General features: G+C 42.3%; 1 protein-coding gene and 1 long non-coding RNA gene across 4 annotated transcripts in view; one reads left to right on the forward strand and one right to left on the reverse strand.

The window, feature by feature from the left end:
- ZNF536 (zinc finger protein 536) overlaps positions 1–15962 on the reverse strand; it is a 450709-nt gene extending 434747 nt beyond the window's left edge. Inside the window, exon 1 of one of the 3 annotated variants that reach the window (XM_083513503.1) lies at positions 15881–15962. The gene's annotated coding sequence lies outside the window, so the exon portion shown is untranslated. Of the gene's footprint in view, positions 1–11556; positions 12296–15880 lie in introns of those variants that run through there. The other 2 variants (XM_083513501.1, XM_083513502.1) reach the window with 2 other exon arrangements.
- LOC310711697 lies at positions 15102–16021 on the forward strand. The gene is made up of 2 exons (XR_014528598.1): positions 15102–15324; positions 15926–16021. It is a non-coding gene; the product is annotated as an uncharacterized lncRNA (long non-coding RNA).
- Positions 16022–16357: the final 336 nt, after the last annotated feature.

The following is a 16357-nucleotide window of genomic DNA, read 5'->3' on the forward strand; positions in this document are numbered from 1 at the left end:
CATGATAACTGGATGTTTATGATTTGTTTCATCAACAAAGAAATTTCACTCTCCCCCCACCCCCAGGTCTGTAGTATTATTACCAGGGCATGGCAGCTGCAAAGTGCAACTGACTTCATTTTGCATGCCCTATGAAATGCCAAACAAGTGAATAGACAACAAAATGGTGCTGAACAGGATTTTAATGCTTTCCTTCACTATAATACTGTCACTCATTCATAGCATTGACACTGCTATGTTTCTTTAAGGGTAGTATGAAGCATCAACCTATTGATGTCAAGATAAAATATTTGCAAATGTATTTGAACTTGATGAGGTCCTAGTCATCATTCCACTACTAACCTAAAATACAGCAAACAAGATAAACTTTCCCATATTATAGAGCCTGTCAGTTTTGTCACTAAGCAATGGTAACCCCAAGGATGCATTCATGCAGAGATGCATTCACACTTGCAAGTGCAATATTATTATTATTTTACAATTGCAATATTACTTCTTATTTTAAACTGCCATGATCAAGGGAAATTATCAGCTTCACCACTACCGCTGCCACTGGGGTGAAGAAGAAGCCTTGTCTGCAAGAAGTCCACAGGCATTCATACAAGGTACCATGTGAGTACAACAAGTGGACACAAAATGGACTTCAAAAATTGGCCCATAATATATGAAAGCAACGGCGTATCATGCCATAACCACAATAAGCATGCTGAAGAAAGCAAACCAACAATATTAGACACTTCAATGACAGCTGCATTCTGACATAACACTAAACCATACATTAGCGCTATAGGATTTCGCCTGGGTGAGCCATGGTTGTGTTTTCCCCTCCCCCTTTGCTTCTCTGGTGTGGCTTCAAGAAAGAGAGTGGATGTTTTCATTTCCATTGGCAACTAACCAGAGTTACTAGTTTCTTCCAAACTTAGAACTGAGGTTAGCCCCTAAACCGAGCTACCCGCTTGGCAGGTCCCCACGAGCTGTGCTAAACCGGCACAGCGCGGTGCGGGGGCTCTCTTCCGCGGTGCTGGAAATTGCGTCTGCACAGACGCAGACACCGGAAATCACGTCTGTGCAAATGCAGACACCAGAAATTGTGGGTGCTCGTGCTCACACACACATACACGGAGGGATCCCATGGAGGGATCTCTGCTGGAGTGAACCGGCCCAGGCGAGGTAAACCTTGCCGACCTCTGCTTTACAGAAATGAGCCATGGATTGTGAGCCATGGTTTGAAGTTGTCTTGTTTCATTAATCCATAGTTAAAACTAACCACAATTTGCCTGGTTTCAAACATGAGTAACCTATCTCCTCCTAACACTTTTGGTCTCTTCTTTGCGTCTGAAGGAATGGTGGGGAACACATAAGGCTCATTCACACAAGACCTTAAGGCTCAAGCCACAGGTTGCATTAATTGTGAACCAGACAGTGCTCGAAACTCCCATTATTCTAGGCGCATTTTGCGACAGGGAATTTCATTAGTACGAGCAGTTTCTGAGCTCTGGGCGCAACACTGCGCCTAAGATTTCAGATTAAAACTGCAGAGTGGCATGAAAGGGGGACCTTTTTCTGCCTCCTCACTTCCAGCTACTCTCTGAAGACTGGAGAAGAGACCATCTTAAGAATATTGGGGGGGGGCAGGGGAAGGACTAGACCATGTGAAAAATGAACATAATATTTTAGCTGCAGTTCATTCATTTTCAGGTTTGTATTCTTGTTATAAAAAAGCATGCCTAGATATTCCATTGTTGTGCCCATAATCTAGGTTTAAGCTGCCATTTAGCTCCTAGCTTTCATATCTCAGTTTCTAACACTGGAACCAGAGAAACTGGTTTCTGAGAAGAATAATCTTTCCCAGTCCCAGTTACATCAAGGACCGCTCCATGAGAATGAAATGGAATTGGATGAAGAGTCTCATCAGGTGTTGCCTAATTCCCATTAAACTCTTTCCCACATACCTCATGTTAACACAACACACCAGTGTATTTAACTACTCCCATGTTCCAACTTCAATGAGCCAGTAAAGTTGGGCAGAATTTTACCACAAGAAGACAATGCTAATTAAGACAATGCACTTCTTTTAACGAGGTTGTGCACCACTGCTCACATGACACCAGCTGTAGTAAACACCTGTGTACACCACAGATACAGCTGTCACTTCTCAGGTTCACCACTTGTGTGAATTGCACACTAATATGCATTTTACTAAGTGCAGACAAACTAAGAAGCTGTATATCACCACATGTTGCCAACACACATAGATACAGTAAAACAGAAGCAGGTGCACACACTATTAGTAGTAGTAAGCATTATTAATTGCATTTATTAATTGCTTTTTTTAAAGAAAAGTCTCAAAGCAATTGACAACAGTGTAAAATACAGCTAAATCAGTAAAAAAACAGATAAGAGGAACAGAAGACAATAAACAAAATTCCTGAAGTATTCATCCAGTAATATTGTAAGAAAGACAAATCCTACCACCCTGCCCACTGAAAGATGAGCAACACAGCAGAGGCCAGAATCATACAACGGTATGGTTCACTTCACCTTGTACTTAAGTAGGTAAGCATGTCATGTGTGAATATGTCCTTAAATTCCATTCTAAAAGAATTTCTTCTCATCTCAGGCTCAAAGCACATTCCACAAACCTCTTTTGATATGGAGAGGTGAGAGGCAAAAACATATGTCTGTTTCAATGGATATTGGTTCACTCAGAAAACACATTCTTGGCTTGTTCAGAGCCACAGATTCCATTTTAATGGATTTTAGGTTAGGCGCAGTGGTGTCCAAACTTTTTCAAAGAGGGCCAGATTTGATGAAGTGAACGGCCGTGAGGGCTGACCAAAGTTGTTGAGCTCTTTTTAGGATTGAAGTTGTCGAGGTTTTGGGGGGATTTTACCCCAGGAAATAAATTGCCACAGGTGCAGGATTAAACCGACTGGCAGGCCTGGGCTAGGGGGATCTTACTTAGGTGAATGGCTTGGTGGTGACCTCGAGAGCAATGGCTAGTCTACGCAAACAGCAGTGGATTAGATGAGCTACTTCTCTGACAGTATAATGCAAATTCAACTACAGTAGTACCTCGGGTTACATACGCTTCTGGTTACATACGCTTCAGGTTACAGACTCCGCTAACCCAGAAATATTACCTCGGGTTAAGAACTTTGCTTCAGGATGAGAACAGAAATTGTGCAGTGGTGGCGCTGCGGCAGCGGGAGGCCCCATTAGCTAAAGTGCTGCTTCAGATTAAGAACCGTTTCAGGTTAAGAACGGACCTCCGGAACGAATTAAGTGCTTAACCCGAGGTACCACTGTACTAGTTAATATCCAACTAAGTCATACTCAGAGCAAGCCCATTGATTTCATTGGGTCCAATTGGACTAGGACTTATTTCACTATCTCCTTGTATCTGGAAGCAGAAACTTTTCTGAACTTGACTACATATAGGTAAATCATATACATCCTTATGATGACCTAGATATTTCAAACTTCTCTATATAGCTATATTTCTAGGAACAATGCTGTCAAGCATGATGTTTCATTAGCTATTAGACCTATTATGCTATTATTAAAGTTCCAGCAGTATTTCAGTGTCATAATTCTGCTTGCTTCTAAAGGGAAACTTAACACCTATAACTTTCAGCAACGCAAAAAGTTACCACAGTCCTACGGCATATTTATGATACAGAACGGATCCATTAAATTAGGGGTGTTTTGTTAGGTTTTAATTTTAAGAACTGCATTGCCAATTTAAAATTATCCAGTGGGCTTCACCCCTAAACACAGATCTGCATATTAGGGGTCCTTAGATAGATAGATAGATAGATAGATAGATAGATAGATAGATAGATAGATAGATAGATAGATATAGATAGCCTGGCTGACATGGATCACAGAGACTCGTCTGCTGTCTTTCAAAATGGGAACAAAACCAAGTAAGCTGCCAGATAGAAATGGAATCTCTCTCTTTATCCAAAAAAACACAAAGTAGCACAAGGTCCTGTCTCCCGCTCACCCCAATCCCAAGAAATGGTTGCCATTTTCAAATCAGATAGAAACTAGTTTGAGAAGAAACACACCAAGCAGCAGTTTTTCTCAATAAACTACAGGATACAGGATGAATTGTGGCAAACATTAAGTGTACACAAACTTCAAATACCACTAATGAGAGCGCACTGGAGCCACAGTACATGGCAATGTGTGCACAGCCCTTATCTACAAAGCCTCATAACGCCACAACCCCCTCACATGTTCTTCTAACCTGAAGTCAACTGCACCTCGTGCTAATCAGATTCCTTCATCTCCAGAACTTCAAACCTGGTTTCAAATTTCAGTTACAAGACAATTTCTGGTTAGTGCTAACCATGTTCACCTGTTCTAACCACAGCTGGCAGATTGGGAACAATATATTATTAAATGGACCCTAAAAGGGGAAAGTTGCAACTTGTTCAGATTCTAAACCCAGACAACAGGTGTTTTTTTCAACTGTCTTAAAAAAAACAAAAACAAAACCTTTTGGTTTTAGCAGTGCACTGCCTAAAGCTGGATCCAAACAGACACTCCCTCTACTTCCAGTTTCATAAGTCTTCAACAGAAATGTCTGAGATGGGGAGGGGGACACACACCCCCAGACTGCCTCTTAAATGTATCCAAGATTTGGGTGAAAGGTTGCATAAAGCTAAGAAAATCCCCGTTTTTCCCCCCATAACAAGGTATGTGAGCAAAAAAAGTTAAATTCCAAGGGAACACAATGAAATCAACTAAGTAAGCCCTAAAAAGGGGGCGGTCCCTTTAATTTTGCAACAGGTGAATCTACATTATTTTATTTATTTGAAACATTTATACACTGCTTCTCAGCTACAACCTGCCAAACTCATCATTTAGCAAGAAGTGCCTGTTTCCAGCTCTGACTAGTTTGCCAGTCACAGCCATTCCCCGAAACCTCACGTCGTGATTCCTGTAATGAGCTCTGTATTGAGGCTTCTGGAAATGGCAGCAGGTGCAGAATGGTGATCCTAGAGTGCTAGCAGGTGCTTATGCACTAAGTCATGTAACACCCATTCTGCACAACTTGTAAAGGCTGACTTATAGGTTACCTGGCCCAATTCAAGGCCTGAGTTTTTGATGGAGGTGCAGCAGCAGGGATCATTCTGTTTGTAACTTAAATGTTAATTCTGTTAAGATTCAAGTCAACTAGCCAAGAGCAATGGCAGCACCAGAAAAAAATAAATTGGTGGGGGCACCATATGCACGAAGTATATTGCTAGGTGGGCAAGCTGTGTCCTACATATTAAGTTCTCTGAAATAATAACAATAGCATATGTTAATTACTAACCTCCAGCAAGGGGGCAAGGGCAGAGCTCCATGTTTGTGGGGGGCTTGCCCACCGTCCCACTTCTGGTGCCACCCATGGTCAAGAGTGAAATGCTGCTTAGCAACCAAGCATGATCCTCACTGAGGCAGCTCATGCTCTGAATGGTTGTGTAGTTCTGAGGGAGTTTTGCCTCTGTGTGTTTGCCTGAATGTTTCTCCTGCTACGTACAAAACTTGAAGTATAAAAGGGCAGGAACCCCTCTGTCCATTTCTCCTCACAGTTTACACAATGTTCTGTTCAGTTTTCTCAATAAAGTGTTATCAGGATTTCTCACTGGACTCAGGTACTTGTCAGAGTGCCTTTGCATATACAGTGGTACCTCAGGTTACAGATGCTTCAGGTTACAGACTCCACTAACCCAGAAATATTACCTCAGGTTAAGAACTTTGCTTCAGGATGAGAACAGAAATTGTGCGGTGGTGGTGCGGTGGCAGCAGGAGGCCCCATTAGCTAAAGTGGTACCTCAGGTTAAGAACTTTGCTTCAGGATGAGAACAGAAATCGTGCGGTGGTGGTGCGGTGGCAGCAGGAGGCCCCATTAGCTAAAGTGGTACCTTAGGTTAAGAACCGTTTCAGGTTAAGAACGGACCTCCAGAACGAATTAAGTTCTTAACCCGAGGTACCACTGTACAGACTGGTCCAAGCTCTGAGATTGGCAGCCTGAGCCCTGCTTGCAGTTCTGAGGGGCAGCAACAGCATGTTTTGTGCTGATACAGAACAAGACCTTACTTTGGATTATAACTAGTACCTAAGGTCTTAATCTGTCTGATCTGATCCTATCCCTGTAACTGTTTTGTATTCAATTTTAGTATATTAGTATTGTATCAATATGGTGTTGTATCAGTATTTGATTTATTTGCATTATATTTTTAGATACTTTTTTGGAAACTGCCCTTTGATTACTATGTTATGAAGAACCATCTATACAGTTGATTAATAAATAAAAAGTTGTTAACAGGAACATACGAGTGGTTTTCAACTAAACTGAACTCAGATTAGACCTATTAAAATTGATAGAGATAACTTGGTCATATTCATTAATCTACTCTGGGTAAAACTTAAGTTGAATATCACCACAATAATATATTATATTTTGTTGTATGAAATGAAGTCGCATAAATGCGTACATGCCTGTATTAGTGCAGAGAACTTCGGGAGGGGGAGGTGACTGTTAAACCTTTCTGAGAACTGTAGTTTTGTGAGGAGAACAGGGATTTTCTAACCTGTCAATCATGCTTAAGAAACTACATTTCCCAGGGTTCTTTGGGAAAACTGTTTTAAGTGGAAGAATATTGCTTTAAATGTATAGTGCAGATCGGGCCCTGGACAAGCTCAAGAATGTAGCGTCTTCTTTATTCCCAAGTCCTGGGCACTTCCATGAGTTTCCTGGGCTAACTCATGTAGTGCACATTTCCCATCCAGCCTTAGAAGCCACCCCTTGGAGCTTGCAGACATTCTTGCAAATGTAGAGGACTCTGATGAAAAAAGGACATTTAAAAGCAACAGTTTAAAGCACACACGCACACAAAAACTCTGATACTTCTCAATAATACGAAAAGCAGAAGCTCAACTTGACAGGCTGTTCCAATCAAATGGTTGTTTCAAATCAGTTGTTTCTGACACTGATGCTATGGCTTCATTGTGGATACCCCTGTATCACCATCCTTAATGCAATTCCCACCCTCAAAAAAGGTAGAAGAAGCAAATTCCTGAGTGGCACTCAGCCTTTTCCACTTAGTTCCATCACACAGCTCCGAAGGAAATGTCAATGCAAGCCTATGGAGACCATAATACTGCTGTATATCAAAATGAAACCTAATCATTGCACATCCTTGCAGATTCATCAATATAAGAACTTTTAAAGAACAGGAAAAAGGCCAACCAGTCTCATATATCAGCCACGTTTAGCATAAAGTTGCCCACAGTTTTCATCATTTTCACTGATAAAATATTCACCAATTTGAGTTTCACCAATGCTGCCAGAGCTTTTATTCTGAGGCTTGTACAGACATCACCTTCCTGCGCTCCAGCTGTGCATCTTTGTACATCTGCACAGCTCTGAAGTCACAGAACAGCACCCATGCAGATGTTAAGCATTATTGGTGTTTGCCAATGAAGCCTTGATAGCCTTTTCTTCCACGAAGTCCTACCGCAATGGGTGATGATGTGAATTTTACAATGTTAGCCCTTTTTATGAAAGAGAGCGAATCCCATGTTATTCTTCCCTTGGTTGCAAGGCTCTGACAAATGATCACGAATGCAACTTTGCACAGTGAAATACAAGGGGTCAGATTCTGAAACTGCTGGTGCTGCTTTTGCGTCATTTCCTTGATTTGTGTTTAAATCATAACAATATTGCAACAAAACTGTTTGTCTTTTATATGTTATAGTCTAACTTAACAAACCTGAAGCCTTCAAACACCAGTTTGGTCTGGTATACTTTTAAAGATATAAATTGCAGCAAACATTAACACATCTAGGCTACAATCCTATGAACACTTAACTGGAAGCAATGCTCCACTGAGCACAGTGGAATTTACTTCTGAGTAAACATGCAGAGGACTGCACTTCACAAGCTCTATCCGATGGGATAGGGAGAGATAAGCACAGCTCACTAGAAGAACTGCAGTTATACTTCCAAGAATATTCATTGTGGTCCATCTGTTTAATTCTACATACTTTTAGATATTAGAATCACAAGATTGCAACTCGTCTATTAGAAGTTTTCAGTTTAGTCACTCCCCTAGTGTAGAAAGGAAATGATGATAAAGTATTTCCTCACCTGAACCAAAAGACGTATTATCAAATTTCCCGTTGATCACTGGGAGAAACGAAAAAGATCATTCATATCCTGCGGTTAACTCTACCTATTCTTATCATTCTAGCAATGTTCTGCTGGGTTATTTTTCCCACGGAGACATGAGGAAATAGACAGATGACATCAATCCATTCCAAGATGACCATCAAACACCCGTCAGATCATAAATAGTCTCAAGCTCAAGGTCTGATTCTCAGTACTGCATTTTATTTTTTAGAAGTTCAATTTTTCATCCCCCTGACCAAAATCACTCAGTTCTGATACTGCAACTAGAGAAGTGGACCAACTCACAAGTTTAACTGACCCCCACTTTCTCCTCCAAAGTTATGCACTTTTACATAAATGTCTTCCTTCAGCATATACCAGCCTTTCTTCTCCTTCTGCAAGTGTGTGTGTGTGTGTGTGTGTGTGTGTGTGTGTGTGTGTGTACATAAACACACACATATAAAGGGAATATTCTGGAAGAACGAACTCAGTATTTCAGATTATTTAAAAAAATATATATTTACAAAAAAAGGTATTGCAATGTTTCTCCTGCCCGCGCGCCCACCTGTTTTTCTTTTCTTTTCCTTAATACCAAACATCATACAGAGGATCAAAAGTATGGCTTGAAGCAAAAACTGGACGATGTGAATTGAGTTTTTTAAAAAACAAAATGTTCATAATATACCCTGCTTTTAGTCTCATATTAATCCTAAGTATATTTATTCAGAAACCAGAAAGAATTTATGTAACAGGTATTTCTTAGGTTTAGCAGGTAATGTGAAATCAGAGGTGCTTTTTTAAAAAAATGGAAAGCTCCTCATTCAACCTGGAAAAATTAATTTGCGCTTCCTTCTGGCTTTTTTTTTCTTTTTAGAAAGTTCATATAAATTCAACTCAATGCTTTTCTATTAGAAGCACTCCAAAGACACCTGTGTGCAATCCACAGTGCACATTTTAAATGAAAGAACATTCTGAGAAGGGTGATGGGGAGTTGGGAAGAGGGCGGGGGAATGAGCTTCACTTGAGAAAAACTTGTGCTTGTTTAAGGAAAACTACAGCTCATATTAATGCACTGGTGGGTTTTTTAGGTCTGTTATAATGCAAATGCCCATGGTCACCTTAGGCTTCCATGGTATATAAAGAAACAAATGTGTCAAGCTTTCTTTCCTGAAGATCTGGCAATTTCTGATCCCAGAATTGCTACAAGCTAAAGCAGTGAAACTGATGCTGCAACTTGTACATTTCTCACTATCCGCTGTTTTGAAGGAACAGGTTATGTTATGGCATCCAGCATGGATACAAATTCAGGAGCGTTTCCTTAAATCTCTGGTGAACTCTAAACAAGTTGCTGCTTACTGAAGATCTGAAGTGTGGCTAAGAAGTTAAGCATCCTGAAAAACAATAACTTTTCCATCGTGATAATGGAAGTGCCTTTACAAATTTATTTAAAGTATTCTCTACAGACTTACTTATCTTTTTGCTAACTCTTTGGCAAAATGTTGCCTTTGAGTGGAAATAATTTGGGGGACACTAACGCAATTTTGGTTAAGTCCAGCACAAGTGAGCATAATATAGACTGTTTCACATGCAAATCTGTTTAGTACGGCGTAACACCAGCATCTAAATAGTAAATAAATAGCCTACTTAAATGATTGAACATAGCTGAAAACAATGAGGGTTTTATTGTTATATACTTTCTGTTCTGATGAACCCAAAGTAACACCTGAAAAAAGAGCATGTATTCATAAATATTCCATGTCGCCGGGGAAATGCCAACAGAAACTGGATTATAAATTGCAACTGATTTTCTTTGAAACATTAAGGTATTACGGACAAACCAACTTTAAAGGGATGTGTCAAATTAAAATAGATATGCATTTCCAATTAAGCTGAGGCATTTCACTTATGAATGCTGCATTTAAGGGGGCAAAATATTACAGAGGATGCATTGTAAAGTGATTAAAGAAAGCACAAAAAAGAGCATAAAGAGAAAACAAACACTTGGGATGTGTGTTTCTCTGAAGCTGTTCGTCTTGTAATAAATCAAACCCCATATTAATCTAGCCATGCTGAAAATAGAGATTATGCAGCTAATGATATTAGGGCCCAAACTGGCTGCTACACTGGGTACCCTTAAAGCAACTTGATGCTAACGTGAACTTGGGATGCTGAAAGGACCTACAAGTCCTCCTCCTGTTTGTTTAATTTAGGGAGAGATATTTTGTTAAAAGCAATGAGAAGGCTCAGCCAACAAAAGTGCTGTTGCATTTGCAGGTCTTAAAGCTGGAGAGCTCTCGCTTCATAGGGGAAAGAAGAAGTTAATTCATAGGGCGCATAAGGCTTGCAATTGTCAAAGTGCAGACATGTCAATGCTATCATTATCAGGCAGATCGGCCAAGCGTTTAATGGTAGAATCTGGAGACATTCACTCTCCACTATCAGAATGACATCATAACTAAAACAGCCTTCAGCATGGAGGGGCACACACCACACCACAGCACTTGCCCACTTTTACACTTTTGATCCTCTGGTTCAATTTTGCCACATCCCTCCTTTCCTTTTGGGAGGCATTTGAAGGCTCTTAAAAATCCTGGTTAAAAACCCTCTTGAAAACCCTGGTGAGTCTTTTTTTAAAAAAGAAACTCATACAAATAAATAATGTTTTAAAAACAATACTTAAAAAACAGCCCCATTTGGAGAAATTGACCAGATTTAATATCAGCCACTTTGTTAGGAATAGCTGTCAGCTATCCTCAAACGTACATCAAGATTTCAGACATTTCTCATTACTCCAGTGATCTTTACTACTGTAAGAGGATGAGGTGAAAGGCATACAATTAGAAATCAGCCTTCTACATTTTTTATTACGTGCTATATAGCTCAGTTTCTCCTCTGGTTTTACACAGGTAGATATAAAATAATACAGATGACCACATAACTTTACAGACATGTAAACACAGAGACCTTTGAGTAACTAAGCTCTTTATGAACTATTCAATGACAAGGACTCAAAGCAACACGCTTCAGCCTCTGACAACAGCAGCAAGTATACGGAGCACCAATTCCCCCAAAATTACAAACGTTTTAAGCATTTTATTCCCTACACATGCAAATACACAAACACCCCAAGAGCATCACAGCAGGTATTCATAGGCATTGTAAGGAAAACCTCACCTTGTATAATAAGCGATAGGAAGTGGGAAAGTTAGGAAGGCAAAATAAATCATAATCATAGTCATAATAAATTAAAACTCCCAATGCTACATGAAAACAAAACTGCTATTGAGAAGCACCCAAAGAGATCACATAGTGAATTGCAGACCCATCCCAAAGCCCTTTGGCTTTTATTTACACAACCTATTGATGCACTTTCGCAGGTCACTTACTTTTCAGTTATGTTTGAACCCTGAATAATCATGAAGATCGAAGCAGCTGGGTTTGGGGGACTTCTAGAGGTTTTGGTTTGGTTTGCAAATAAGTTTCTTTCAATGGAAAAAAAAATCCAAATTATGCAAATCTGCTCCCCCGATAGGTAGTGAATATTCAATCAGATGGTGATATTGTAAATACTTCTATCCAACACACCCTTCACAGGGCAGATTTATGAAGCAACGTCACCAGCAACGCTCTGGTCCTTGTTGAAGCATCTCGAAGTTAATTAAAGCTGCAAATGTCCACCACCATCACCACCCCCCTCTCATTCAGGTTTACTATTTCAACATCAAACCAGCCAGGAGATGGTGGGGAGGGCTCCCCCTTCTTTTTATACACTTAAAGCGCCTTCTTCCAAAGTCAGTGAACAATGAACAAAGATTTGAGTGATCGAACGGCACAGAGGGAAAAGGTGGGGGGGAATATTTTCCACACAAATAATCAAATCCAGTGGAAACGGTTAAAAATATAGTTGCTAATATTAAACTATGAAAGAAAACATCATTCTCCAAGCCTCGATGTGCAAAGGCGTTCGGCCAACCCCTTACAGAAGAATTTCTTAAAAGAAAAGGGAAAAAGAAAGAGCTAAATGCAGCCAGCCTTCCTTATTCTCAGTCCTGAATGAGCCCAAACAAGGCTCCTAAACTTAATTATGACACTTAAAATAAGCTCCCCCCATCTCTCTCTCTCACACACACACACAAGCAAGGAAGCCACCACCAGTGCTATCTGTGGCAAGCAAAGCAGATCAGCTCAGCAAAGACGGCCCCTGTTGGAATTATTTTAAACTGCACAGAGAGGAGAGAGAGGAGGGAAAACACACACACACACACACACAGAGAGAGAGAGAGAGAGAGAGAGAGAGAGAGAGAGAGAGAGAGAGAGAGAGAGAGAGAGAGAAATCTTTAAAAGTAGATCCCATGTCCGCCTGTCTCGAGCAGTGGAAGAAAGACACATGCCTGTTTCTCCAGCGGTCCTTTTTCGCTCCCACTTCCCAGGACCGACTCCTTCCTCCGGCAGCCTCTTATCTCCTTCCCCGTTTCCTCATTGTTTGCATTTTGACGAGCAAAAGCAGAGGCAGGCAAACTTAGCGTTGCAAGGGCTCCTCTCCCCCCCCCCCAGCTCTCATGTTCTGCTAAAGTGAAAATGAAGGGCTCTGACAACTCACGTCTCCGCCTAGACACTATTATAGACATAACAATATCCGCTCAACAAAAAACCCTCCGACAATAGCACCCATTGCACCTCCAGAGAGCCTCCAGTCCGACCATTCGCCCTCTCTCTCTCTCTTCCCCCTGTTTTGTTGTTGTTTTGCAAATTTCTATTCTCTCCTCCCCAGACACTTGGAATTTCGAGTTACCTACCAAATGATTACGCATAAAATACCAGCATGGTGGTGACATTAGCCAGGCCCCAACCAAACAACACCCCCCCCAAAAAAATTATATATATGCATATTTAACTCGTTTATTTAGAGCCTTTGGTAAACTGCGAGGTGTTTGTTTTAAAAACAAAACTTTAAAAAAATCTAATTAAATGCCCATTGTTTTACACAGAGAGAAACGGAGAGTATTGGTTTGCTTTTTAAAGTTTCCCAATTCTAGGTTTCTTTCCTTTCCCCCCTCCACTTGCTCCTTATCTCTTTATTATTAAATAATGGCCCCATTGCAACAGATGAGCACCTCAAGAGCTGGGATTTTTTTTCCTACTGTGGTATCAAAGCCTTCTCTTTATTTACATATTTTCTTAAACAACTTTTTAGTGCTGAAAAACATAAGTTGCTTTTTTTTAAAAAAAAAGAAGTCTATGACTGTATTTCCCCCCACAAAATAAAATTGATGCAGAGACTAGTAGAAGGCAGCCAACCCCCCCCCCCCACACACACACACCACCCCGGAAAGAAGATCAGGGGCAGCCACTTCAACAACCTCGCTCCCAAGTCTTCCTACATATATTTAAAAAAAACCCTCTTCCACCCACCCTGTAAAGAAGGCAAGTCCGAGGTGCTGCTTTCCGTACCACCCGCTTGCAGGAATCGCCCCCACCGCTCCCTCTCTCCACGTTAAGTTTCCCTTTTAACCTGTTACTTGAGGTCGTGTCTCCCAAATGCCCTGGATTCCTGTCTGGCAGGTGCTTGCTGCCTGCTTCCGGTGGGAAGAGGGTGGAGGGGCAGATCTCATGCCTGCTCCTTCTTCCAATTCCCTGCTGCCCACCACCCCACCCGCAAAGCAATCCCTTGCCTACTCCCCAGCCCCCCAAAAAGAAGCATTTTGAACTGCTCCGAAAGACAAGTGCAAAGCCCACCCCCCACCGCAACCTCAAGCCCAGGCGCGCTTCTCGCTAAGCAGAGGTCGAGCAGACCCGGGCACAAAATGGCAGGGCTCGCTGCGAAGGCAGCAGCGCGGCAGAAGTTTTGGCACGCGCGGGGCACGGCGAAGAAGCGAAACTTTTGGTCGCCATTGATTCCGGGGCTGGGGAAAGAGGTGTTAAAAGGTTTGGAGGGGTGGTTTGTTGTTGTTGGGGGTTTTTGCGCGGGGGAGGGGGGTCGCCTTGTTCTTTTTTACATCTCTCGGTTTGCCCCTGAAGAATCCCAAAGAAAGGGGAGGATGCAACCCGCGCACGTGGGAAAGGAGGCACTTTTGCAGAAGTTTGCATTGCACCAATTCCTTTTTTTAAGAAAGAAAGAAAGAAAAAACCTAATGAAAAGTTTCTGGGCAACTTGAGAGGGAGGGGGGTCTTAAATCCTCCAACTATGTTTATTTTTTAAAAAAAATCCGGGGGAAGTTTTTGCCTTTCTCCATGTCCCCGGCACATAAACACACGCGCGCACACCCCGCGAAAGTAACGGATTTAAAGAGAGACCCAGCCAGAGCCGCGCTGGCTCTCCAGGCTCGCTCGCTCGCTCGATCTCTCCTCCAGGCTAAGTTCTACAGCGCCATGCAATGGCTCCTTTGCTCCTTTCATTCTTCTCTCCCCTGACAGCCTTTGCTCGCAAACGTCACTGCTATGGATATTTAATTATACTGTATTTTTTAATCACGCAGGCCCTGTTGCGATGATGCAAAGGGGGGGGGGGTGGAGAGAGAGAGAGAAAGGACTCCAAACTGACTTTGGCAACGTCTGGGGGGCACCCTGCTTTTTAGAAAGATAGATATTTTTAAAACTCCGGTCCTCCCCCCCACCCAAATTCTCTTATCTCTTTATCTTTTTCCCCCCTCTTCCAAAAAAAATAAAAAAGAGGAGCAAATAAACAACCCAGCAGGGGCGTCCCTTTTGTCTCTCCTTACCTTCCCAATCTTTTATTTTTTATTTTGTTTTGTTTTACGGTACGAGAAACTCCCCTGCACGTAAGCGGAGCGTTGCAAAAAGATTGTGTTCAATGAATAATGAAGCATATCCCCCACATGATTGACTTGATCATTTGCTCGGGCTGAGAAACGCGGGGTGGGTGGCTGGGGGGGGCGTGTGGAGAGAGAGAGAAAGTGACCAAGGAGAGGAACTCCGATCGGCCAGGCTGACTCCCCCGAAATCTTGCCCAGCCATCCCAAGGACAGGGAGGTGGGGGTGGGAAGGAGGTGTTATTTTCATCTGTCGCTTTTTGGGGGGGGGTTGCAGGAGGACCCCCCTTTTCTCTTCTTCCTTGATAGCGATCAGGCAACATCGCAAGACATCCCCGGCTCGCTCGCTCTCTCCTCTGCTTTGGATTCCCCCTCCCCGATCTGGTAGGTGAAAAGCATTGTAGCATTCAAAAGGCACCACTCCATTGTCGCCTTGGCATAATTCACAGCAACTAGATAGGTCTTGCGGCATTTAGCTTTGATGAGCCAAATGCTCAACCCCTTGATATAATAATCTACAAAAGAATGGGGGCTGGGAACGTCCATTTTCCTCCCCCCTCGCTCGTTCGCTCGCTCCTTTTTCTGCCTAAGCAACTAAAAAAAGGGGGGGAGCATTTAACACCGAGCAGTTTGGGGCATGACCTTGAGCCCGTGTAAACACACTTATTAAAAAACCGAGCCGTTTCTCTAAGATTCCCCCCCCCCACATCGCCGCCACTCCAGCCTCCCACCCACCCGTCGCCGCTGCTGCTGCTGTTAAGGATCCAGCCTCGATCAACCCTCTCCCCTCCCTCGCCTGTCATTTTCCCTAAACAAATCCGAAGATCTTTCCCCATTTAGGGGAGGAAAGGAAAAAAAAAAAAGGCAGAGCGAAGAGGGGGGGCTCGAGCAAGCGAGGAGGTGGAGAGGGGGGGTTGAGTATTTAAGCATCGCTTCTTACCTGCTCTGGAAACTATTTCAAGTCTGCTTCTTTGGAAAACTCCAGGGGGAAGCTCAGCGGCCGGCTGGATCGCGCAGCATCCGTCCAAGACGCTCCGGCGCTTAAGAGAAGTAATCAACGATAAAGTGACGTTGATCTGCACTGTAACCTTGTGGCGTATTTAATGTAAATAAGCAGTTATGTTGCCAATCGCACGCATGCAAACAGAGAAAGGTCCTCAGCGTTGCATTTTGATGCTTTCCATTAAGGCTGACTTTATTTACATACACTATTTAGGGGAAAGAGAGGGGGGGAGAAGAGGAGAGAGGGAGAGGGAGAGGAGATCATGATGGTACGAAGACAATACTAGTGCCAAATGATTATGAAAATATGATTTTAATTAATCACGTAGTAGGCAAGGAAATTAGCATACGGTAATTAAACTTCCAGGGGAAAAAAAGGGAACGAAAGAAAGAAAGAGGGAGGGGGGAAAACACG

Source organism: Podarcis liolepis, assembly GCF_965112155.1.
Source record: "Podarcis liolepis genome assembly, chromosome: 7".
In the NCBI taxonomy this organism is placed as follows: Eukaryota; Metazoa; Chordata; class Lepidosauria; order Squamata; family Lacertidae; genus Podarcis; species Podarcis liolepis.